General features: G+C 45.4%; 1 long non-coding RNA gene across 1 annotated transcript; it reads right to left on the bottom strand.

Annotated features, from left to right (window-relative positions):
* Positions 1-259: 259 nt before the first annotated feature.
* On the bottom strand, positions 260-22809 carry LOC134490456 (uncharacterized). The gene is made up of 2 exons (XR_010067214.1): positions 22400-22809; positions 260-364 (listed from the first exon to the last, which is right to left on the bottom strand). It is a non-coding gene; the product is annotated as an uncharacterized LOC134490456 (long non-coding RNA).
* Between the last annotated feature and the right edge of the window lie 1698 nt (positions 22810-24507).

The following is a 24507-nucleotide window of genomic DNA, read 5'->3' as shown; positions in this document are numbered from 1 at the left end:
CAGAGAGAAGATAGTTATAGTCTCACTTCTCAACAAGGCCCTGAAGAGAAATATTACCTCATGGTAGCCATACCCCATGCTACCCTTCATCTATTGCTTCTGGAACATTACACTTCTTTATGATCCCTTGACGATGTGCATGTCTCCTAAACTGCTTACTTACCAGTCTCAGCGTGGAGACTAACAAGACAGAGTTCTACAAGCTTTTATTAGCTCTTCAGAATAGGGGATGAGAAGGTAGATTGAACATAGAACTGTATAGATATGGCACAGAAAAATCTTCAGAAAATGTATTCACATAGTTACACTCAGAACAGCTCTAGATACATTTGGTCTTCATTACAGCCTGGCAGTGAAAAGCAATCTGAAAAAAACAAAACCCAAATCCTATTCATTGGATATCTCTGGACCAACCTATAAATGTCATATTAATGTGGGTAACAAAGCCCCAATATTTTGGAAAACAATACTCCTAAGTAGTCTTAGGAGGTTACAGTTTTCAGCTGAAGAACTATTTCCTGTTGGCAGAGTGCTAGAAAGCATTTGTTCCAGGAGAGATCAGAAAAGTCACACACCAGGCATTTCTATAAAAATAAGTTTATTTACAGAAAACAAACATATTTAAAGGCTGTTTGCTGAGAGGAGAGATTTCTCTCAGCTGCATATTCTCTGCACGCCTACACAGAAGGGAAACTGAGACTAAAACAAGTCCAGGCAAGTTCTTCCCCTTAGGTAATGCGACCATTAACATGTGAAAAGGGGACAATTAAATTCAACCTCTTCACGTGGCCAAAATGATTAGTTACCATAGTAACCTTAATCTGTAGTAGAAAACATATTAACACTCCTCTTTTTATACTACAGAATAAGACACAAACCAATTTTCTTTGACAACTCTGTATGTCTTTCCACTCACATTATTTTAACATTATCTCCCCTTTGGTCACATAATGAGAAGACAGGACACCCTGGAGAAGATGCTGATGCTAGGGAGAGTGGAAGGCAAAAGGAAGAGAGGCCGACCAAGGGCAAGATGGATGGATGATATTCTAGAGGTGACGGACTCATCCCTGTGGGAGCTGGGGGTGTTGACGACCGACAGGAAGTTCTGGCGTGGACTGGTCCATGAAGTCACAAAGAGTCGGAAGCAATTAAATGAATAAACAACAATACCATCCTTCTTCCTGTGTATTTCCAAACCTAGGTAATTTGTTACAGTTCCAAGGCTTTTTAATGTAAAATGGCTTTTCATGCAGGCTTCAAAATCAAGCCTTTGTTTTTCTGTTGGTGTGAACAGCAGCAAATCAACAACATAAATGCACAGATACATACAGCCTTGTTTGTCTTTCTTCATATATACATATGGATCTGCTTTTCCTTTTTCAAAACCAAAATTCTGCAGTTTTTCATCTAATTTTTGGTTCCAGGATCTAGCAGCTTGTTTTAACCCATAGATTGACTTCTGCAGTTCACAGACTAGATTCTTCCCTTTTTCATAGCCAGGGGGTTGCTGCATGTATAATTTGTGGTCTAAATCACCATAGAGAAATGCAGTTTGAATGTCATAGTGGTGAACTGACATTCCTTTGAGTGCAGCAATTTTTAACAGTAATCTAATTGATTCACCTTTAGTAACTGGTGCAAAAGTCTTGTCAAAGTCTAAATCTTTCCTTCGAGTGAACCCTTTTGCAACTAACCTTGCTTTATATTTTTGGATTTTGCCATCAGCATCCCTTTTCAGTTTGAAAACCCACCTACAACCTAGACAGCGTTCAATGGGAGGTAGATTTACCAGTTTCCATGTTTTATTTTCTTTCAAGGATGCTAATTCCTGTTGCATAGCAGAATGCCAATTTTGTGCAATCTCAGGTGGTAAAGCATTCACTTGTTCTAAGGACACAGGTTCTGTGAATATGTGAAAAGCCTTTACTGTTTCAGCCTGAAAACGTGATGGAGGAACGCCTTTATTACTTCTCTGAGATCTGCGAGGTAATACAGGGCTTAAATTTTGACTCCTATCACTTTTCTGAGAAGCATCTGTCTCATCAGACAGATCTTCAGTTTGCTTTTCTGGTTTAATGTCCTCATCAGGCAAAAGATCACTATCAGCAAGTCCTTGCTGTTCTCTTGTGGTGGTCAGATCATCTGGAGAGCTAGAATTTAATCTCCCCCAGTTTTGTTCAGCAAAAGAAGCGCTTTTGCTAATTATTAATTTCTCTCCCATTATGAACCTGTAGCTCCTTTGGCTTTGATCATAGCCAACAAAGATGGCTTTCTTTGTTGTGGGGCCTCCTTTCCTTCTCTGTTGTTTTGGAATATGAACCCAAGCAGTGCTACCAAACACTCTAAGATGGTTTACCTTTGGTTTCACACCATAAAACAAATAGAATGGAATGTCCTGAATCACAGAGTTATACAATCTGTTTTGTACATAACAGGCAGTAGATATTGCTTCTCCCCAATACTTAAAAGATAAATGTGAATCTTTAAGCATGCATTCCATCTCATTTTGCAAGGTTCTGCCCTTTCTTTCAGCAACACCATTTTGCTGAGGGGTGTAAGGGTTAGAAAGAATTTGTTCTATCCCCTTTTCCACTAGGAACCTTTTGAATTTATGAGAAGGGTACTCTCCTCCTCTATCGCATTGGAGTGCAGATACAGGCCTAGGGAATTTTCCATTTGCCCATGTCACAAAACCTTTAAATTTCTCAAATACCTCATCTTTATGTTTTAAGATGTAGATAAATGTGTATCTTGAGAAATCATCAATGATGGTCATTGCATACCTTGCTTGTCCAAGACTTGGAGCAAAAGGACCAATAATGTCAGAATGTACAATTTCCAAAGGTCTAGTTGTAACTCTGTCACTGTGCTTACTCACAGGAGCTTTTAGTGTTTTGCATTCTTTGCAAACTACACAATCTAAGTATTTGTCACAGGGTTTTATCTTTAGGTCAGCACACAGTTGTGGCATTTGTGCTATATACTTGAAATTAGCATGACCAAATCTCCTGTGCATCAGGTGTACACATTGGTCATGATATGGCGTGTTGCCAACTGCAGTCTTGCAGCTTGGCTTCATTGCATTTTGCACAATGTACAAGGAGTCTTTTAATATACCAGCAGCACACAATTTTCCAGTTTTACGTATCTCACAACCATTTTTCTTAAATCTTATGATATACCCTGTTGCAGCCAATTGTGCCACAGATAAAAGGTTTGATTGTAAATTTGGCACATACAACACACCTTTTACAGTTTCTCCCAAGCAGGATAAATACAAGTCACCTTGTCCCATAATTTTGGTCACAGACCCATCAGCCAAAGATACACTTTGTCTTTCAGTTTTAGACAGTGACACAAAAGAGCTTTTACAATTACATAAATGACAATTGGCCCCAGAATCTAACACCCATACATCAGAATTACCCTTCTCAGCAACCTGTGCAATTTGGGTTGTCTGAAGAGCCTTCTTCTGTGTTGCCCTTGTGTTCTTCTTCTCTGTCTTTCTACTCTTGGGTCTCAAGGCACAGTCTTTCTGCAAATGTCCAGCTGAACCACAAGTGAAGCATCGCTGGCTGGCTAGCGCTGTGGCCTCAGCTTCCTTTCCCTTCTTTTCCCTTGTTTTCTGGTATTGCAGCTTTCCAGAAGAGATGGGGGGGGATCTTTCCTCTCTCTTCCCCCATTCAGCGAGTAAGCGCTGTGTAACATACGATGGGGTGAGGTCTGCTTCAGGCATAGCCTCCAGGGTACAAATCAGCGTGTCCCACGTTTCATTCAGTGAGGACAGGAAGATATAGGATTTTGTGAGAGGTGTAAATTCCATTCCTCTCTCCTGCAACTCAACAAACAGCTGCTGAATATAATGCAGGTGCTCAGGAAGGCTATCTCCTTCTGCAAGGTAGGCTTTGTACAGCTTTTTTGTCAGGGTAACTTTACTCCCTGCTGTTGCCTTTACATACAAGTCTCTCAAAGCGTCCCAAAGTTGCTTTGCAGACTGCATACCTCACACATGGACTAGCTGATTGTCCTCAACTCCCAGGATAATGGTGGCTCTAGCCCGCTCATCCTGTCTAAGCCATTCAGCACTGGAATTTTGGGGGGTTTGCTCACCAATTGGCAGCCAAAGATTCTCTCTGCGAAGATACATCTCCATCTTCAGGGCCCAATTCAAATAGTTGGTCTCTGATAGGCGCTCCAGAGGCATTGCTGAGGGCTGGGAGGTAGCCATGGCTTCTTCCTTCTTTTGCAAGTCACCTCAGCTGGCTTCTTTGTCCTGTAGACCAGCAGTTGCTGGAAAATCTCCAGGTGGCTCCAAAGAAAATCTTCACAGGTCTTTATTACCTGCCTTTAAATTGTGCATGAGGTGTGGAGCTGATCTCTCTATTCTCTCTGAGTTTTACTGGGCTTACTGGGTTTACTGGGCTGTTTACTGGGCCCATAACCTGTTGGCAGAGTGCTAGAAAGCATTTGGCCCAGGAGAGATCAGAAAAGTCACACACCAGGCATTTCTATAAAAATAATTTTATTTACAGAAAACAAACATAGTTAAAGGCTGTTTGCTGAGAGGAGAGATTTCTCTCAGCTGCATATTCTCTGCAAGCTTACACAGAAGGGAAACTGAAACTAAAACAAATCCAGGCAAGTTCTTCCCCTTAGGCAATGCAACCATTAACATGTGAAAAGGGGACAATTAAATTCAACCTCTTCACATGGCCAAAATGATTAGTTACCATAGTAACCTTAATCTGTAGTAGAAAACATATTAACATTTCCTTCTTCTATAAACACATATCAGAAATTAAGCAGCTTTGGTGGATGAAGTGTTGAGTGGGAAAAGATTCAGTAGGAGAAAGATTAAGTGGCCTTCATCCTCCTTATTTGCCAACAAATGCATTTTTCTGGGGTTGCTTTTCATTTTTTTTAAAAGTTGGAGGCTTTGCTGTATTCATCTGTATGAAGTATCTAGTTTGAGCTTTTACTATATTGGTCGATGGGATAAAACAACAAAAAACTGGTAGCAGAAATAAGAGCAGGCAAGAATGTCAAATACTACCATTTATGTATGTCTGTCCATGCATGTATAGATGTGAGCATACTGTGATACCAAGCCCAACATATTTCCTCAGGAGTTATGAAACTACAATCACATAAAGGAATGGAATAATACTTAAAATTCCTATTGAAAAAAATCCTTATCCCCTTAAATACAGTTTTAAATTTCTGAAATGCAACATTGGTACACAACACGAGCAACTAGAAAGTGTTTATACCCTGTTGCTTACAACCAAGCTGAACTATGTTCTGGCTGTAAAAGTTATTACAATAGTTCTTGAGCCATCATCACACCTGTTTTAAAACCAGTTAATAAAATGATAAAAATACAATTTTCAAAAGAAAACTTAATACTAAATAGTTGGGTCTGTTTGTTTGTTTGTTTATTGCCACTAGGCTAAGGTTTTTTTATACCAGTGATTGAAAATGAGATAACATTTTAAAAAGACAAGCAAATGGGAGGCATTCTGGCTGTAGGATTCTGAAAAGGGTTTTATTTATTTATTTATCAAATCTTTAAAGCTGCCCAACTCCATAAGTACTGTGTGGTGAAAGGTGAAAGGTCCCCTGCGCAAGCACCGAGTCATGTCTGACCCTTTGGGGGGGACACCACCTTCGTGACGTTTTCTTGGCAGACTATAGCGGGGTGGTTTGCCATTGCCTTCCCCAGTCGTCACCTTCCCCAGCAAGCTGGGTACTCATTTTACCAACCTGGGAAGGATGGAAGGCTGAGTCGACCTGAGTCGGCTACCCGAGAATCCAGCTTCTGCTGGGATTGAACCTGGGTTGTGGGGAGAGTTTCAGCTGCTATACTGCTGCCTACCACTCTGCGCCACATGAGGCTGTATAAGAACTGTGGGCAGCATAAAATATTAAAACAGATTGTAACAATTAAAAAAAAGGGGGTGAAATGACCTTCTAGGATGAGAAACAACAACATGCTCCCCCACCACCTTATCTCAAGGGCTGGGGGGAAAAAATCAGATTTTATTTATTTATTTATTATTGCGATTTATATAGCTGCCCATCTCAAATACGTGACTTTGGCAGCTCACAGCAATTAAATATGCATGCACGCACACACGCACATATAACTAACATAAAAGAACCATACAATGATGCAACCTGTAGTCAGGGTATACCAAAAACCAACAACAATCAACATACTGTAGCCACTGCAAGGCTCTACCACCATCAGCCCTTCAAGATAGACCAGACTAAGATGCCAGAGTTATGAATACTGATACTACTTTATTATAAGGTTACCATTCCAAATCTTGCAAGTCTGAATGTGCTTCCCTCCCTTCCTTTATCTTCATGAGAACTAGGAGGGTCATATCTGAGTTGTTTACTCAAATTACATTTCTGCCTGGGACTCAGATTCTTTTTTAATCTGATTGTTGCCTTGGTTGCAGCTGTTCCTCTTGTGCCTGAAAGTTATTCCTACTGTCCATTGCAACTTCATACCTGGATCCCCTATCCCAATGGCAAAGCCAAGCCTTTAGGGTCTTATGGAAACCAGTAGGATTGGGGCCAGTCTGATCTCCAAAGGGCAGGCTCCATGACAGATAAATCTTCCTTCCTGGGCTCCGCCAGATGGCACTTCCTGGCAGATGGGACCTGGAGTATGCCACTCCTGCCAGACCTAATAAGATGGGCAGATGTAATTGGGGAGAGGCAGTCCCTCAAATATTAGATGCTGAATTGACAGGTATGGTATTATTTCAATCTGATTTGGATGTCCATCTTGAACATTTGTATCGTAATCTAGCATCAGGCTAAAATGGAAGAAGTAGCATCATGAGGTCCAGTAATTTATCTAGCCCTCCTAATTCTAGCATCCTATGGATTAATTTTTCAGTGTCATATATGAAAGATCTAGAGTCTTGTGCTAAATTTCTACTTCTGTATTTCTAATTCAACACAGCATACATTTTATATCCTAATGGATCTCAGGCTCAGAAATTTAACTAGTGCTGATATTCCTTCTTATGATACAGATCCCACAAGTTGTGTTCTTTCTTTTATTTTCCTCGTATAACTCAAGATGATTTCCATAGCTCATTAATTCTGAGTTGTCCATATTACAGGTCAGTACAAATATTACCCTATTCTATCAGGCCACCAAGAATTTGGTGACAATTTTTCTTAATGGAAAATACCTGAACCTTATGAGCTTTGGTGATTAAGAAGCCACAGGACACAACAAACACTGTGATTTCTCTCCTACTTTCATTGCACTGCAGTGATTTTAAAGAATATTTGACCCTTAATCCATAAAAGTATTATCAGGCAATTCAGCAACACTTGAACCATTCAAGAGGATCTTTTGTTGAATGACCACTGATTATTTCAGTGACAAAGAAGAAACCTGAAGGTATGTTTGTAATTTTGCACTGCTGAAATATTTAACTCCTGAATATAATTTTTCAGAAGGATGTTTTAAAAAGCTTCTGACACATTCAGGAAATCAGATTTATAACGAACTATTAAAAGGATTTTCAAGTAGGTTTAGATAATTTTTGATTTAGCACTCAAAATGCTGTTCCAAACTATATGGCAGTCTACTTAGGGATTTAGCTTTCTCAAAAAGGCTAAGCAAGGCAAGGCGGGATGGGCAGTGGGGTGGGGTGTGGTGTTGAACACCATATAATTATATTGTATTTATTTATTTATTTATTTATTTATTTAATAAATTTATTCACCGCCCATCTCTCCCCAACGGGGGGACTCTGGGCGGCTTACAATAAAACAAAATTAAAATATAAAACCATTACAGTTAAAAATACAATAAAAATATAAATATAATAAAATCTACATGGCAAAGAGATCTTAATCAGACCTTCAGTGTGGTAGGTCCCTCTGGATCACTTCATGGTGCTAGCCATCCCCAGGTGTAATTATTTGCCCTCCCATTCCAAGCCTGCCTACAAAACCAGGTCTTTAATCTTTTGCGGAAGTCCAGGAGTGAGGGGGCTTGTCTCACCTCTGGGGGAAGGATGTTCCAAAGGGTGGGAGCTACAACAGAGAAGGCACGCTTCCAAGACCCCGCTAGATGGAATTCTTTTATAGATGGGGCCCGTAACATGCCCTCCCTGCATGACCGGATGGGGCGGGTTGATGTAATAGGGATGAGACGGTCCCTCAGATATCCTGGTCCCAAGCCATGTAGGTCTTTAAAGGTGATAACCAACACCTTGAATTGGACCCGGAAGCAAACTGGGACCCAGTGGAGCTCATGCAACAAAGGTGTTATGTGTGCAAATCTTGGAGCACCCACAATTGTCCGCGCGGCCGCTTTCTGGACCAGCTGTAGCTTCTGAATATTTTTCAAGGGTAGCCCCATGTAGAGCACATTACAGTAATCTATATGGGAGATGACTAGGGCATGAGTGGCTGTTCGGAGGGCCTCTCGGTCCAGGAAAGGGCGTAACTGGCGCACAACATGAAGTTGCACAAAGGCCCTCCTGGCCACGACTGCCACCTGCTCTTTGAGCAGGAGTCGTGAGTCCAAGAGGACCCCCAAGTTACACACCGGATCTGTCTGGGGCAGTGTGACCCCATCCAGCACTAAAGATGGCAAGTTCCTGGGACACGAGGTGCCATTAATCCACAGCCACTCCGTCTTACTAGGGTTCAGTTGAAGCCTGTTGTTCCCCATCCAGGCCCCCACAGCCCCCAGACACTCAGAAAGGGTGGTCATGGTGTCACTTACTTCACCCAGGATGGAGATGTACAATTGAGTATCATCAGCATACTGATGATACCTCATCCCATGGTGACGAATGATCTCACCCAGAGGTTTCATGTAGATGTTAAAAAGGAGAGAGGAGAGTACTGATCCCTGAGGCACCTGACAAAGAAGGGGCCGTGGGGCCGATCTCTCCTCCCCTATCAACACTGCCTGGGACCGGTCCTGGAGGAAGGAGGCGAACCAGCGCAAGACTACGCCACCCACCCCCAACTCCCTGAGCCGACCCAAAAGGATACCATGGTCGATGGTATCGAAAGCCACTGAGAGGTCAAGAAGAGCCAGGATGGATGCACTGCCCCCATCCCGCTCCCGCCAGAGATCATCCATAAGTGCGACCAATGCCGTTTCTGTCCCATAACCGGGTCTGAAACCTGACTGAAAAGGGTCTAGATAATCCATTTCATCCAGGATCCTCTGGAGCTGCAACTCCACCACTTTCTCAACCACTTTCCCCAAAAAGGGGAGGTGGGAGACTGGGCGAAAATTATCCAGTATGCTGGGGTCCAGAGATGGTTTCTTGAGGAGGGGGCGCACCAGCGTCTCCTTGAAGGCTACCAGAAATACCCCCTCTCTCAAGGATGCATTTATCATCACCTAGACCCAACCACATGTCCCCTCCCGAGCTGCCTTCACCAGCCAGGAGGGGCATGGATCTAATTGGCAAGTGGTGGTGTTTACAGTCCAGAGGATCCTGTCCACTTCCTCAGGCCCAACAGGATCAAACTGTTCCCAGGGCAAGAACATTCCCTGGGTATCTCCCCGGATACTGCCTCATGCTCAGAGTCCAACTTGGAGAGAATCTGAGTGATTTTATCCTGCAGATGCCTGAAAAACTCCTCAGCTCGGCCCTGAAGATGGATCTCTAGGTCCCCTTTCCCCAAAAGGGATCAGGTAATCTTGAACAGGACCGCTGGGTGGCATTCTGCGGATGCAATAAGAGCAGAGAAATACTGGCATTTTGCCGCTCTTACCGCCACAAGGTAGACCTTAATAGCCGCTCTAGCTTGTGTTCGGTCAGATTCGGTCTTTGTCTTCCTCCAGCGGCACTCTAGGCATCTCTTAATCCTCTTCAGAACCCTCAGTTCCTCTGTGAACCACGGGGAGTGTCGGGTTCAATAGGATAAGAGAGGCTGCACAGGTGCAATCCTGTCCAAGGCCTCGGCCGCCTCCCTATTCCAGGCAGCAGCCAGGGCCTCCGCTGGACCATGCAGCAGATCCCCAGGTATAACCCCCAGCTCCCTCTGAAACCCTGCTGGGTCCATTAGTCACCGGGGGTGGACCAATCAAATAGATCCTGCCTCCCTGCAGAGGGGGGCAGCATAGGGGAATCTCAGGCTCACCAGGGCATGATCTGACCATGACAGTGGGGATAGCTGTAACTCTCCCCTCAGATCACATTGTCACTGCTCTGATAAGTAAACTAAGTCCAGGGTGAGGCTACTGTCCCTAGTTGGGTCTCAAATGATCTGAATCAGGTCCATGGCCACCATGGTGGTCATGAACTCCTGAGCTGCCTCCAAGGTCCATCCCAGGGATGGCAGGTTGAAGTCCCCCAGAACCATAAGCTTGGGGAACTCCACTGCCAACCCCGAGACGGCCTCCAGCAGCTCAGGCAGGGAGGTTTCTATGCAGCAGAGAGGCTGGTACACTAGCAACACCCCCAACTGTTCCCGAGAACCCAACTTGAAAAACAGGGCCTCACACCCAGTCACTTGTGGAGCATGGCCCCTGAAGGCCACAAGAGATTCCCGGATGACAACAGCCACCCCACCTCCCCTGCCCTGAGATCTTGGCTGGTACCATACTCAAAACCCAGCTGGGCACATCTCTGAAAGAGGGACACCTCCCTCCGGGCCCAGCCAGGTTTCAGTAATACATGCCAGATCCGCCCCCTTGTCTGCGATCAAGTCGCAAATGAGGGGGGCTGTCATGTTTCCCATTTCAATGTTCTGTTAACATTGTAACGTTTCACATGTCAACTCCTTTCCCGTGTTCATTCGCCCGTTCAGGGTTTTTCCATTCCTCCGCCCTCCGTTGTTTTGGAGCCTTGGAATGTGTGTTTGGGTTTGCGCTCCTGTTCAAGGTTACTTTCCCAGGCACGTGTAACGGTTCCTAGCACCTGGGAGGGGGTGCGCACTGACGGGTGATTGGGGCGGGACTGGCTCACAGGGAAAGCTTTAAGTTTGTATTTGGTGCGCTTTTGCTCATTCTCAGCTTTCTCTGTATTTGCATACTATTCCTTTAATAAATCAGTTATCTTTAAGCCCGAGCTTGTGAGACTGAGTATTTGGGATTAGGCAACCATTACATAAAGCTGAGAATCATTTCAATCATCTTCCGCTAGCCCCATCCAAACGTTGGATAAGAGGGAGCGCTAGCGATGACTGACCAACAGCTGCGCGTGAGTGAAGGGAGCGAGGAAGAGCAGGATTCGACAAGGACCCGGCCCGTTCTAACTTCGAGAGCACAAAGAGCAGCACGTCGAGAGATGCGGGAAGTTCAATTAGATGAGTTGCTGCTATCCATGCAGGAGAGCCTCAGGAGTGAACACAAATCCATAGTGGAAAGAGCCACGGGGAGGGGGTCCCCACAACTATCCTGGGAGCCCGAAATCCCCTTGTCACCGAGGGTGGTGGTAACCAACCAACCTATGGAAGAGCCGGTCACTCCTGCTCGTATAAAAGCAATCGAGGATAAAATGAATCTAATAGTGACAATCCTTAAGGATCTCCCTAGGGGTGCAGAGCCAACTCAGGAAGATTGGGAGGAAGAGCCGTCACAGCTGGCTTACCCAAGACACAGCACCCTGCCACCCAGGGGAAGGAGCAAGACTCGAGCGTCCCACCAGTTGGGGGGGCGAGAGGCAAGACTGCCCAGAGATCGGCCACCCCTGGGGGCTCGGCGTACGTTGACGTTTACGGAGCCGCCACCGCCAGCTGAGCCGGTAAGAAACTTCCCACCGTTTGGGGTGAAGTTTGATGGGGATCCCACTACACTCTCCTTCTTTATTACCAATGCCAAGCATTATATGGAGGATTGGGGCCGAAGCTTTCGGTCGGAGCATGGCAAAATCAATTTTATTGCCAACAAACTGAGAGGGAGGGCAGCTGATTGGTATGTGCAACTGTGCCAAACCGAGGCAACAGAGTTAGAGGACTTCGATGACTTTTTGTGGGCACTTAAACAGCACTTTGAAGACCCTTTAGCCCAAGAGACAGCAAAAAATGCCCTGAGGAAACTCTATCAAGGGTCCCTCTCCGTTGCCAATTACGCGCTGGAATTTAAAGCCTTATCAGGGAAGGTGGAAGATTGGTCCGAGCCCACTTTAATTGAAATGTTCAAGCAAGGGCTAGAACCAGAAATCCTCCGTTGGGCGCTAGGAAGAGACGACCCTAAAACGCTATATGGATGGATTCAGTTAGCGGGCAGCGCAGAGAACGCCCTGCAGACCTATGCCCATACTAAAGAACTTAGACAATCCCGAATCGCCAGAGGAGCGCGTACGACGGGGCTGGCCAGCCGCCCTAAACCAAAATCCTGGGAAGAGGAAAGGGAATGACAGTTTTCCAAAGGTCAATGCCTGAGATGTGGAAAAGAAGGGCATCGCGCCACTTCGTGCCCTAGACGCCGTCCGGAGGAACGGCAGGCGAAACCTTCAGGGAAGTCGCCTGCCCTGCCGCGGAAAATGAAAGCTGCCATCGCGGAGCTAGAACCACCAGAACTACCATTCGGGGAAGAAGAAGAGGAATTACAATTAGAACAGCCGGCGGGAAAAGGCTACCACCTGCCCTGAAGGGCGCCGTTGGGCAGGTGGAAGAAACCGGGCGTGACCACGATTTGGTGAGTGGGAATTTCCCTACGCTGACTGTAAAAGTTAAACTAGGCTCAAAGACCAAAACTGTGGAAGTTTGGGCCATGCTTGACTCGGGCTGCTCCCGTTCCCTTATGCACCCTGATGTCGTAGCGGCTCTGGAACTGCCTACGTTCCCTTTGCCAAGACCTATGATCTTCACCCAATTGGATGGAACTATGGCAGGGGGAAAAGCAGTCACTCATTCCACAGGACTGGTGGCTTTACAAATGGGTTCCCATCAGGAAAAGCTACCATTTGTTGTAGCTCCAGTGGGGGGCCCTCTAGTGATTTTAGGTATGCCCTGGTTTGTACAACAAAATCCTTTTATCAACTGGCTACATAGAACTGTCACCTTTGTGGATGGATTTTACAAAGTACCCGAAAAGGATCTCCTAGACGACATGGAGGGTGGAGGGGTAGCGCACACCACTGTACAAACACTTCAACCTCTTGAGGGACTACCCAGTCAATATCAGGATCTAGCTGATGTATTTGGGGAAAAGGAAGCAGATCGCTTGCCACCTCACCGAAAAACAGACTGTGCCATTGAGTTCTTACCTAATGTAAAGTTACCTCACCCAAAAATCTACCCCATGTCTCCCAAACAGCTAGCCACGCTAAGGGAGTTCATTGACAAAAACCTGGCTAGGGGTTTCATTGAACCTGCTAATTCCCCGGTAGGGGCTCCTGTCCTCTTTAGACCAAAAAAAGGATGGCTCATTGAGGCTTTGTACCGATTTCCGCGGGCTCAATGCGGTCTCAATATTAAATAAATATCCTTTGCCCTTGATCAAAGATATGTTATCACATCTGGCCAGAGGCAAAATCTTCTCAAAACTAGATTTGAGAGAAGCCTATTTTCGTATTCGCATAAGGGAAGGGGATGAATGGAAAACGGCATTTAACTGTCCTCTCGGGGCTTTTCAATACAAAGTCTTACCCTTTGGTTTGTCGGGGGCGCCTGGGGTTTTTATGCAACTAATCAATGAGGTCTTGCATGACCACCTATTTAAGGGAGTACTTGTGTATTTGGATGATGTATTGATTTATACTGAAACCATGTCAGAACATATTCACTTGGTGCGTCAGGTGCTGGCTAAATTGAAAAAAGCAGAGTTGTATGCCAAACTGTCTAAATGTGCCTTCCATCAATCACAAATTGATTATCTAGGATATAGAATTTCCGCTAAGGGCATTGAAATGGACCCTGCTAAAGTGGAAGCCATTGTGGCATGGGAGCCTCCCCGTACCAGGAGACAATTACAAAGTTTCCTTGGATTCGCCAATTTCTATCGGGCATTCGCCCAAAATTTTGCTGAAATCGCCCTCCCCCTCACTGAACTGTTGAAAACTAAGGCGCAGGGGGATACGTGGCGTTCAAAAAACCCAGGAGTGCTCCTTAAATGGACTCCAACCTGTCATCAGGCGTTCGAAGCGCTTAAACAAATCTTCACCACTGAACCAATTTTACAGCATCCAGACCCAGCATCCAGTGTCAGTTTTAAGGTGGAGGAGCAACTGTTGTTGCAAATCCGATGGAACTGGCAAGCGCGGCGAGCGGCTGGGAGGCACTAAGCACCAGTCATAAACTCAGCCCCAAACAGCTTCGCTGGGCTGAGTTTTTCAGCTGCTTTGACTTCACCCTTAAATTCATACCAGGCAAGAAAAACTTTTTAGCTGATGCGCTCTCCCGCCGACCCCAAGATGCTGGCCCAGGGCCAACAGTCCAAGATACCGTCTGGACCGAAAAACAATTGAGTTTGGCAGCGGTGACGCGCAGTCAGGCGCGAGCGCATCAAACGCAAACTCCAGCCGCCCCGCCTCCCAGCCGCTCGCCGCGCTTGCCAGTTCCATCGGATTTGCAACAACAGTTGCTCCTCCACCTTAAAACTGACACTTGGTTACAAACAAATCAAAACATTGTAACTTTCACCGACGATTTTGCTTGGCGCAACGATCGTCTCTATGTGCCTGAGGCTTTGCGTAAAACAATCCTCCAGCGCTGCCACGATGACAAGCTGGCTGGGCATTTCGGTTATTTAAAAACACTCCACCTCGTGCGGCGGCAATTCTGGTGGCCAACGTTGCTCAAAGACCTTAAAGCCTATGTCACAGCATGCCCTGTTTGTGCAGCAACTAAGCGCAAACCAGGCAAACCTCAGGGTCTCCTTCAACCTGTCGCCACCCCATCAGTCCCCTGGCAAGACATATCCATGGACTTTATTGTTGACCTACCCCCCAGTCAACAAAAAACCGTCATTTGGGTGGTCAAAGATTTTTTCTCGAAACAAGCCCATTTCATTCCATGCGCTTCTATCCCCACCGTGCAACAACTGGCACGCCTCTTCCTCGTTCACGTGTACCGCCTTCACGGTATCCCCGCCCGTTTGGTGAGTGACAGAGGCACACAATTTATGTCACAATTTTGGCGGGCATTTTTAAAACTGCTGGGCACCAAGCAAGCCCTCTCCACCGCGTGGCATCCGCAGATGGACGGCTCTACAGAGGCGGTTAATTCTACACTTGAACAATACTTGCGAGCTTTTGTCAATTACCAACAAGACAACTGGGTCGACCTACTCCCTTTTGCAGAAGTCGCTTATAATAATGCCTTACATCAGAGCACTGGCCAGGTTCCCTTTAAAACTGTCTTCGGTCGGGACTTCGTCCCAATCCCTGAACTCCCTCATCCACAACCCCTACCAGCCTCCCTCACTGACTGGGCTGACTCTCTCAAAGACTCATGGCTAAACATTCAGCAAGCTCTGCTCCATGCCCAAACCACTTACAAACGTCATGCTGATGCAAAGCGCTCACCTGAACCTGCTTTTACTGTAGGGGACAAAGTCTACTTGTCAACCAAGTTTATCAAGTCACCACAACCTTCCAAGAAACTTGGCCCTAAGTTTGTGGGTCCTTTTCCTATTGTGGCACAAATTAACCCTGTTACTTTTAAACTTGACTTGCCCCACAACCTAAAACATTTACATCCTGTTTTCCATTGTAGTTTACTCAAGCCCTACCTGCCATCGGACCGCTGGCATCCCCAACCCATTCCACCACCTCCTCTCATGCTTGACAACCAGCAACACTTCGAGGTGACAGACGTCCTGGACTCTCGCCACCAGCGCTCCACTTTACAATACCTCGTTCGTTGGAAACATTTCCCTCATCCTGAATGGGTGGCTGCCCCTGATGTAAACTCCCCTCGTCTAGTGGCACGCTTTCACTCTGCCTACCCCGACAAACCGGCTCCATAGCATTGCTTTGGGGGGGGGGGCGATATGTCATGTTTCCCATTTCAATGTTCTGTTAACATTGTAACGTTTCACATGTCAACTCCTTTCCCGTGTTCATTCGCCCGTTCAGGGTTTTTCCATTCCTCCGCCCTCCGTTGTTTTGGAGCCTTGGAATGTGTGTTTGGGTTTGCGCTCCTGTTCAAGGTTACTTTCCCAGGTGCGTGTAACGGTTCCTAGCACCTGGGAGGGGGTGCGCACTGACGGGTGATTGGGGCGGGACTGGCTCACAGGCAAAGCTTTAAGTTTGTATTTGGCACGCTTTTGCTCATTCTCAGCTTTCTCTGTATTTGCATACTATTCCTGAGTATTTGGGATTAGGCAACCATTACAGGGGCCTTGTTAACAGGCCTGGCATTACAAAGCAGCAGCCATAGATCAGGGCCTCCATGGGTCTGCTGACCAGGGTCTGGGTTTGAGCACGGAGGGCCGGAACCTGCCACTGGTAGTAAGCATCGGGGGCGTCTTCCTCGTAGATAGCCCACCCTCCGGCTCCCATCATAACGTCCCTGGCCCATCACCACCTCGATCCTCTGTCCTGCCCTACAATCCCCCGAGGCTTGTAATCCATTCGCCCCCAATCCTGGACTCCAAAGACCCCTGGTTAAAAATAGAGATTCCTCCATCCAAGCATACAATCACTCACCCCCTCATACACTCATTTAATCACAAGGCGATGGAAGGCCCTTCAAACACACCAGCCCAGGCTCTCGGCATTGTCATGGCCTCACCATCGCCTACCCACTCATTCACTGTGCCCCCCTTGGCTTCTCTCACTAGTTGGGGGGGCACACAACCACTACTCCTCGCCCCGTCTCTCACTCAGGAGGCGAGTATTCCCATACAGTCCTTCCCAGTCAATAACCCATTGTTATGTTCCTTGTGCCAAGCTCTGTATCTATGTTCATTTCAATGGAATGTGTTTGGGTTATGTGCTCTGCTCAAGGACTTTTCCCATGGACCATCAGAAGCCATTAGGAGCACCTGGGATTGTGAGCCTGGGAAGATTCTACGGGGGGAGGGATCTCGTTTGTACCGAGGGGTTTTTAGTTTGCTTTTGGTGCACTTTTTCCATTCTCAGCTTTCTTTGTGAACCTGTATACTATTCTTTAATAAATCAGATATCTTTGTGAATCTGCTTATGAGTCTGATGGTGTTTTAGAGTAGGCATTCATTAGATAAAGCTGAGAATCCAAAAAGTTATACCATTAGCTCCTACCAAGAAAAGTTCTTGTGAGGGAAAATAGTTAACGATGGCTGAGTCCAAGCTCATGACTGGGGGACTTGAGGAAACAACTGGCTTGATGGCCGAGTCAACGGTTAAGAGCGGAGAACTGAGCCTCACCCCAAAACCCTCAGGTTTCCGGCAGGATTTGAGTTCCAGCCCTGTGGTAGAGGAATCCGACAATGGGAGAGAACCAGAGCAGCCGTCACCCAACAAATCACCCACAGAGTTGATCACCTGGGAAGCAGTGGGATAATTGCATCGGTTCCCGCTGACCCCAGACGTAGAGTTTACCACGGTGTCAATGGAGAGACAGCCTAACACGCGAGGGAGGGAGGAATCTCAATCCCCTGAAAGGCTAAGAGTGGTAGAGGCAAAATTAGAATCGATGGAGTACATGCTAAGAACCTTGTATCTATCATGGGGGGGGGGGGGCAGCCGAGGCGTGAAGGAGATTCCAGCTCCGCACAATCATCCCCCATCCCCCCACCCGGACCGCTGGGGGATCGGGGATGAAGACGGCTCCGGGATGAATCCCCACTCCACAGAGTTCAACCACCAGTGCCCCCACCCCGTGGAGGGAGAAATACAGTAACCTGGGGCCCAACCACTCAAGCAGCAGCTGATTCAGCTCCAACTGGAGTGGGGGTGAAAGACTTTTCTGTTAAGTTTGATGGGGATCCAACCAAGTTATCTTTCTTCCTCACTAACTCTAAAAGTTACATGAGGCAGTTTGGACCATACTTCCCTTCTGAAGAGGCTAAAATAATGGCCATTGCCACCAAGTTGAAGGGATGAGCGGCTGACTGTTATGTTCAATTAAGTGACTCCCCTGAGCTTCAGCACTTTGAAGACTTCATGGGGGCGTTAAAGCTGCATTTTGAGGATCCTCTAGCCAGGGCAAGAGCTAAAAAGGAGTTGAAGGATCTTACCCAGGGGCAACTGTCTGTAGCTGATTACGCCCTGGAATTTAGGGCTTTAGCTGGGAAAATCCCTGACTGGTCACAGTCAACCTTAATAGAACGGTTTAAAGAGGGGCTCAACCAGGACATCCTGCAGTGGGCGTTGGGTAGAGACGACCCAGAGACATTGCATGAATGGATCTGTCTGGCCGGCAAGGCTGAACACGCTCAGCAGAACTTCATGCAAACCAAACAACCTGAAAAACAACCAGCCACCATGAGGGGACCCCGAAGTGCTGCGACTGCTGCCTGGCCAGGCTATAGAGCCTGGGAAGAGGAGAGAGATTGGCGCTATGCGAGGGGTCAGTGTCTCCGATGCGGAAAGGAAGGGCATTGAGCAACTGATTGCCCAAAAGCCAAGACTGCAGATCGAGTGGGCAAGCTGCCGGCCAAATCGCCACCCCCCTTGCGGAGGATGACAGCAGCAAAGGGAGCAGCCGACGCTGAGGAAGTAGCCTACTTCTCGGGAGAGGCTGAAGATGACTCTAAGGAGCCGGCGGGAAACACCAGCCACCTGCCATGAAGGGCGCCTGCAGACAGGTGGAGGAGGATCCCTCCCCCCAGGCTCACAATCCCAGGTGCTCCTAACGGCTTCTGATGGTCCGCGGGAAAAGTCCTTGAGCAGAGCACATAACCCAAACACATTCCATTGAAATGAACATAGATACAGAGCTTGGCACAAGGTTTCACAGCAGCTCCCTCCCAACAGAAACGCGCGTCAGCACCATGGCATGTGAAACGTTACGGTGTACAATGCACATTGAAACAGTGAACAGGACATACTGCCCCCCCCCCCAAAAAAAAACACTAAGCGGCAGGCTTCAAAGGGTAAGCTAAATGGAAACGGTTAACTAAATCAGGAGCATTAATGTGGCAAGCAGGCACCCATTCAGGATGAGGAAAGTGCTTCCAGCAGATCAGGTACTGGAGGGAGCCCCGAAGCCTGCGAGAATCAACGACCTCCTTGACTTCAAAGTGCTGTTGCCCGTCAATCATGATCGGAGCAGGAGAAGGAGGTTGGGGATGCCAGCGGGAAGAGTGGTGGACAGGCTTGAGCAGGCTGCAATGGAAAACAGGGTGCAAGCGTTTCAAATTGTGAGGCAGGTCCAACTTAACAGTAACTTGATTGATAAGACCAACAATAGGGAAAGGACCAATGAACTTGGGAGCAAGCTTTTTCGAGGGCTGTGGGGACTTGATAAATTTGGTAGAAAGATAAACTTGATCCCCAATTTTGAAATCGTGTTGCACAGAACGTTTATCTGCTTGGAACTTGTAAGCAGCCTGGGCATCTCGTTTGTACCGAGGGGTTTTTAGTTTGCTTTTGGAGCACTTTTTCCATTCTCAGCTTTCTTTGTGAACCTGTATACTATTCTTTAATAAATCAGATATCTTTGTGAATCTGCTTATGAGTCTGATGGTGTTTTAGAGTAGGCATTCATTACACCCATACTCCCTTTCCCGTCTCTCACATGTGGGAGTACCCCATTCAACTTGGAGGAATCTCAACAGAACTGACAGGCTGTTGATGACTAAAAGAATGGTGGGTGATCCACAATAAGACCTGAGCTCTCAGCTCTTAAAACAAAAATCAACACCCGCAGACCAGTTCTTCTACTGGGGAGTCTTGTTCTTCTATGGGTCGCTGGACCCCACTCAGTCCATTTATCCAGGGGCTGCCCCGATGTTGCTGCTCACCCTGCCTGCTGCGCCGTCAATGTTCACACCAGCTGAGTTGGGCCAATGCCCTCCATGTTATCTGGAGAGCCCTGGTCAAGGCCCCAGGAGCAGTTTTCGCGGCCAGGTGGTTCCTTCTATTGGCGACTCACCCAAGGCCCGCAGCGCTGCTGGTATTCACAGCATCCAGCACTCTCCACAATTGCCGCCCCCCCAACTCATTCAGGGGGCTTCAGCATGCTTCCCAGCTGTAGCTCCGGCCACACCTCCAATGCCCACACGAGGCCTGTTGCGCTGCGGATATCCCCCGGGTCCAGTCGCCACCAGATCCATCGTGCTGCCGGCATCCTCGTCCACTGGGTCCTGGCGCCATCGAGGCCCAGCACGGCCCAGCAAGGCACTCCCCCCTTGCTCAGGGGGCCCCAGCAGCAGCAGCCCCGGTAGCGGTTCCAGCCGCGAACAGCTCCAGCCATTCCAGCCTCCACAATTCTCCGCTCCGCTCCAGCTCCCACTCCGGTCCTGGGTCAGCCCAGCTCCACGCTCTGTGCCCCGCCAGGACCCACCAGCCTCTGCCATCGCTCCATCCAGGGGGCTCCCCCAGTCCCACACCAGCACATAAGGTAAGGGGTTACAAACACCCCAACCTCAGCAGGTGGACCAGCGGGCCGGGGTGAAGTCTAAAATTCAAAATTGGAGCCCACACTCCAGAGCGCTTGCTCGGCGTTCACTTGCGGCTGCCATGTTTGCTGTGAAATATGCTTTTATAATAATATAACAATTATATTGTTATATTGTAATTTATATGCTTTTAATTTTGATTTTATTGTAAACCACCCAGAGTCTCCCTTTTGGGAGAGATGGGCGGTAATAGAAATTTGAAAAAATAAATAAATATAAGCTTGTGCCTTGTGTTTGGTTTGTGGGTGTGTCACAAATTGTGTGTGCTTGCTTCAGACACATGTTGTTTTTTGACTGGACTCCTAGAAGATACACAACTTAAGGTATATGTATTGTTGATATAGGCCAGCATTCTGTATAAAGTTCTTTTGATAGCAACCACCAAATGATTATGTAATGAGCTGTGATAATGAGGTGGTTACCCTACCATTTAGCAGGATTCTTTCTCACTAAACAGAATTGTCTGAAATATTAGATTCTGTACCACATTTTCAACAAGCCATTATTTTAGTCTTTCTTTAGAATTCATTTGGATGACTCAGTTCCATATGGCTTCCATCATGTGTTTATTGTGGGTGCCTGACACGCTTGTTTTTAAACAACCCACTGATACTACCCATTAGGAGATTATGACTGAAATAAATATTGATGACTTAACTTTATCTAAGATTAGATGTACACAATCGTTGGATAATAATAACCTATGTTAATTTTCCCTTTAATCTACTTCCTGTTATTTGGAAAAAAAAGATCCCGTGGAGCCAAATATAAACTGTCAACAGAATAAAGAACAGTTTACTTGGAAACATGCTTTAGTTCTCTGGGGAAAGCATTTTATACTGTATTATGTACAAAAAGTTGGGGCTGCAATTTAATACTTGGTATGAGCCAGGCTTCCCCAACCTGGTGCCCTTCAAATGTTTTGGATTAATTCTGGTAATCCTCAAACAGTGTGGCTGTTGACTATGCTGGCTAGGAAATCATGGGAGTTGACAACCAAAATAACTACAAGGTGGATATAGATGGTTAATAAAATGGTCTTTTTTTGCATTGTGGTTCACCTGATCATCAGGTCCCTAATGTTTTGGAATCATAGCACAAAATAAAAAAGAAAATGGATGTTTAAAACTGTTCTTAAACATCTATTTAGAAACAGATGTTTAAGAATATGCTAGAATATGCCAAAAATTGACTAAATTTGCCAAACCGATATTAATTCATAAAAAGGTCATAACTGAAAAGTCATGAAATTTAGCACTCTTTTGAAGATCTGTATGCTTGACTGCATGTGTGTATGTTTGTGACATATACTCAAAATGTATTTTGAACTACTTTCCTAACACAGATTTTGATATTTTGCTAATGGCCAAACTTTTTGGATAAATATCTTAAGTTTAGAAAAGAAGGAAAACAAAACTTATCTGAGTGTGGTGACATTTCTCACTCCAGAGCAAGTCTCAATTGACCAATAAGCATCCCAAGTCTAAAAGTGAATACTTGTAGCAACATATTAATACATGAAGTAAATCCACCTAGTTTACCATTGTGGTAAGACATGCTACTGACTCCTAACACTTGCTATGTGACCCAAAGTATAAGTTAACTTTCTTTTACTTAAATAAAGTTTTAACGTGAATCTACAAAATGTAGTTTTGTTCAGGGTAATTAATTGTTGGATGCTACTCAAAAAACAAATGTATGTTGTTTAAAAGAGAATGTTGTGTTCTAACTCTGAAGGCACTAAAATTACAGATTGATTTCTTAGCATATAACTGGCCCCAAAGCCTGTGAAACATTCTTCTCTATGTGAATACTGGATATATCTAGAAAATAAGTAACATCATAATTATTTCTAATTGGAATATGATTTTAATTATGCATTTAAAAAACAACCACCACCTCACAATTCCATTTTAGAAATTCCATACTTCTTCCTTATAAGATGGTAAACCTCTATGCTTCTCATGTAGATAACGTTGTAAAAATACACCTTTATTTGCCTTTTAATTAAACCTGCATTATCAGAGATCTCAATGCTGCCTTTTATATTCTGGGAGTGAAAAGGGCTGGGGCAATCTAACACAGATATCATCAACTAATTACAGAACTTTTTTTTTTTGCTTTACTTATTGAACTACTGTTACCAAACATATTTTGGCCCATGGGTGATTGTTTTCAATTTCTCTGACATATTTCTAATCTTCTATGTGTACGTGGGGGGAAGAAGATGAGAATTTATTAAAACAATTAAAAATACTTTTAATTATAGTTCAGGAGAGAAATAATAGCCACTTGAAGCACTTCCTTCCCACCTGTCAACCATAAAAGGCCAACAAACTAAATGCAGAACCATTAATTAAGTAACATGCCAAAATTGCTTGGGTGGGGGCTTTTTGGCATGGTTTCCAATAACACAAAACACATGTAAAAATAATGTATTTGTACTAATCAGGCAAAGCAAGCAACCTCAGGTCTAGTATCAGGGATTCAGAGATAGCTGCTCCAAGAAATGTAAGGGAGATACATGCTTTTTGACATATTATATTTTGCCAACATGGGTTTGGAAATAATAGCTAGGGGGGGTTCTTACTTAAAGTGGTACAAAAATACAACTATGGTTGTAAAAATAGAAATGAGTAGCTACCTTAAAAATTGCATGACTGAAATGGGCAATGATAGTTTTTGCTAATCTGCTGTTGGAGCCTAGATTTTAGAAGGCAGGCAGGCAGACAGCTCAGTGTTTGAACACATGCCTTGTTTCCTTAAGATTCTAGATTCAATCCCCTGCAACTTCAGAAAATATTGGAAAAATCCCTCCCTGAAATCTTGCTGTCCATCACTATGGGCAATGCTGAATTTGATGGACAAATACTTTGGCTTAGTATAAGGAACATTCTGATATTCCTACACAGCAGCAGAGGACTTTGATTCAAATGCTACCCACATCTTTCCCAGGCATATGGTTTATTAAAATCAAGGGAAATGCAGTAGTTTGGAAGGGACCAAAAAGACAAGACATGCTGTTAAGGAAAAACTGTCAAGGTCTTTGCCTCCTCCTGTTTGTTAATATCGGGGGCACAATCCAATCATGAGAGTAATCAATATGCCTCCACCAGCTCCCTACTCCTAAAGGTTTGTTTAATTAAACAATAAATAAATAGAAAGCAGAAATGCTGCAGAACAACACATTATTCTTTATTTACAAAAATGCTGTGGGGCAAATGAAAGCACTGTAGGCATTCTTAGTAAAACAACCCCCCAGCATTTCATTTGGATGTATGCCCATCTGCCCCAAAATCAAAAACAGTAACAAAGATAAGCTGGGGTGGTCAAGAGCTTCCCAGGTTTCTAGAGAAGATGGGGTAACGACTTTTACCATTTGTCTTCTACAAAATGGGTCTTTGGGGACTGGCCATGCCTATCATGGTAGCATTTTAGGATTAGGCAAGGGGATATTTATTTTTATTTTATTGGATTTATATCCTTCAGGAATTCACAGTGTACACAGTGCTCCCTCCTCCTATTTTTCCCCCTAAAGACAACCCTGGGAGGTAGGTTGGTTTGAAAGTGTGACTGTCCCCAAATCATCCAGGGATCATGTATGGCTGAGGGCAGACTAGAATCTGAGTCTCTCTGCTCCTGGTCTAACATCTAACCACTATACTGCTCTAGCAAGTCATGACAGGCGTGTTGTGGCGTGTACTCTCAAAATTCCCAGTGTGTTCAGCAGCCAAAAACATCCACCTAGCCCAGTCTTCAATGTCATGTGAAAACTTAAAAAAGAAATTTGCTGGATAAGACCAATGATCCACCTAATTCAGCCTTCTGTTCCCTACAATGTCCGGCCAATATATGCCTCTGGAATAAACAGGATGGTTTCCCTTCTGCCATTTCTGCTCAAAATATTAACTTGTTTAAAATATTTGCATAACATACCCTATTTTTTTAAATTTAATTTAATTTTTATCCTGCCCTTATTATTTTTTTATAAATAACTCAAGGTGGAG

This window comes from Candoia aspera, chromosome 1 (genome assembly GCF_035149785.1).
Source record: "Candoia aspera isolate rCanAsp1 chromosome 1, rCanAsp1.hap2, whole genome shotgun sequence".
Classification (NCBI taxonomy): Eukaryota; Metazoa; Chordata; class Lepidosauria; order Squamata; family Boidae; genus Candoia; species Candoia aspera.
Note: the sequence above shows the minus strand (reverse complement) of the source record. Positions and strands in the feature narration are given on the sequence as shown.